This window comes from Schistocerca piceifrons, unplaced genomic scaffold, assembly GCF_021461385.2.
Source record: "Schistocerca piceifrons isolate TAMUIC-IGC-003096 unplaced genomic scaffold, iqSchPice1.1 HiC_scaffold_1148, whole genome shotgun sequence".
In the NCBI taxonomy this organism is placed as follows: Eukaryota; Metazoa; Arthropoda; class Insecta; order Orthoptera; family Acrididae; genus Schistocerca; species Schistocerca piceifrons.
Window position 1 is genome coordinate 45,001 of NW_025726959.1, and position 2,500 is coordinate 47,500.

The 2,500-nt window shown below is 57.7% G+C and overlaps 1 non-coding gene across 1 annotated transcript in view; it reads right to left on the reverse strand.

Annotated features, from left to right (window-relative positions):
- LOC124728283 overlaps positions 1–555 on the reverse strand; it is a 1,909-nt gene extending 1,354 nt beyond the window's left edge. The window contains exon 1 of the ribosomal RNA XR_007007289.1: positions 1–555. This exon is cut by the window's left edge and continues 1,354 nt beyond it. This is a non-coding gene — a ribosomal RNA (small subunit ribosomal RNA).
- Positions 556–2,500: the final 1,945 nt, after the last annotated feature.

Sequence of the window (2,500 nt, forward strand, 5' to 3'; positions counted from 1 at the left end):
CGTTAAAGGATTTAAAGTGTACTCATTCCGATTACGGGGCCTCGGATGAGTCCCGTATCGTTATTTTTCGTCACTACCTCCCCGTGCCGGGAGTGGGTAATTTGCGCGCCTGCTGCCTTCCTTGGATGTGGTAGCCGTTTCTCAGGCTCCCTCTCCGGAATCGAACCCTGATTCCCCGTTACCCGTTACAACCATGGTAGGCGCAGAACCTACCATCGACAGTTGATAAGGCAGACATTTGAAAGATGCGTCGCCGGTACGAGGACCGTGCGATCAGCCCAAAGTTATTCAGAGTCACCAAGGCAAACGGACCGGACGAGCCGACCGATTGGTTTTGATCTAATAAAAGCGTCCCTTCCATCTCTGGTCGGGACTCTGTTTGCATGTATTAGCTCTAGAATTACCACAGTTATCCAAGTAACGTGGGTACGATCTAAGGAACCATAACTGATTTAATGAGCCATTCGCGGTTTCACCTTAATGCGGCTTGTACTGAGACATGCATGGCTTAATCTTTGAGACAAGCATATGACTACTGGCAGGATCAACCAGGGAGCTGCGTCAACTAGAGCTGAGCAGCCGGCCGCCCGGGAGTGTGTCCCGGGGGCCCGCGCGAACACGCAAGCGTCCGCTCAATCATTCTGCAAACAGGAGGAGGCTGAGCTCCCCTGCACAATACACCTCGAAACCCTCTCAGGTCCCGGCGGCGCGCAGCGCCGTCCCAAGTACTTGGTCGGGTTCGAGAGAGGCGCAATCGCCCGGAGTTAGGCGAGTAGACGCTTTCGGTGCGACCACCCGTGCTCCCAACTGAGCTTGCCGCTGCCGACAGAGGCCCGGGAGCGTGCTGTCGTGGCATTGCCGGCGGGAGACAACACGCGCCACCTACGGTGACCGGCAGCTCCAACGCCAGCGCCACAGAAGGACAAAAGCCCCACTTGGGTGCCGAAGCGAACTCTCCCAGCACAGCGCACGCGCCAACACATCCGCACAGCTGCGATACAAACCACCAGCGAGAACCGCTGGGGCGACCGAGCAGCAGACGGCGTCGCGGCGCCGAGCGCCGGGCGGCAGCGCATCCTCAACGCACACAGTCCTCAATCGGACCAGCACACTGAAGATGTCCACCGCGCTTCGCACCGGGCCCGCGAGGACCTACTTTGGCCGCACGGCGCCGCGCGCAGGGTGCGCCGGCGCGCAGCTGCGACGCCTGCCGCGTCCGTCGGCCGGCGCGCCTGCCACTGGCCGCCCCCACCAGCCGGCTGTAGCGCGTGCGCCCACGCACCGCGCGGCCAGCACGCCGGGAGGCGCCCCCTCACCGGCCGGGGACGGTCCCACCCAGCCACCGCCGCGTATCGCTTCACACCCAGATGCCGTTCAGTTTCGTCGGCATGGTGGGTATCGCTGGAACAACCGGTTAGTACCTCAACCTATCGTCGCCATCACCGATTCACCCCTAGCGAGAACAACCGCACCACAACAGGTTACCATTTGTTCATTTGCGTAACTTCACCAGAAAACGCAGGCGTCCATCGCCATTTGCAACTTCCACGATTATTGCATGCCTGTGTCAGGTGTCACGCCACACTACGTCTGCCCACATACACGCAACAAAATGTGCACGCCTAGACAATACGTGGAAGGTGGCCCCCGTACGTATGCGATGTCCATTGCTCGAACGACTGTCAACCGGCCTCTGTAGCATGTCGCAGATATGGAACGCGGTGCACCATGCCATCACGGTGTGTGAGGAGAGACGACTAGGTCCGAATACATCAACAGACAGCTCATGCTGATCGCCATCCACGGCGTCCGTTCCTCCCACACGTCTCTATGGCGTACCACACTGCAATCCAGCTCTCATAGGGAGATGACACGTAGCTGCGTGCACAATATTTGCACTGTATGGTCCGCCGTTTTTGGGCGCAGTCGTTGTACGGTCACACATGTGCCACGATGTATCATTCAGTACATAAGGACGAATGTGCAGTACAGATTGTGGTTTACGCGTACGACATTAGCGGACAGTTGACACAGGCCGCACCACAACGTAGCCTGAGTACGTCGCATGCGGAGGGCATTGAACATGCAAAGTTCTCACCAACCAGCTTGCGAAGGCAGGGGGCAAGGTGGGGACGTGGGGAGGGGCGGCATGTACGTCCTGCTGCCATCCACATTACAGTGTACAGCAGGAGCATGTGGAAAGTGAGCAAGACTTGCAAGGTGTTTAACATGAAGCGATACACAGGGGAGCGGGGAGTGCGAGTAGCGAACTATATTGCGAGGGTTGCGGGTGGGCAACACTACACTAATTGAACGAGTCGTATAACAATTACAGAGCAGGTTTAGGCGACAACGTGGGTTACGTTAGGCGACAACGTGGGTTAGGTTAAGGCACGACGTGGGTTAGGTTAAGGCACGACATGGGTTAGGTTAAGGCACGACATGGGTTAGGTTAAGGCACAACATGGGTTAGGTTAAGGCACAACATGGGTTAGGTTAA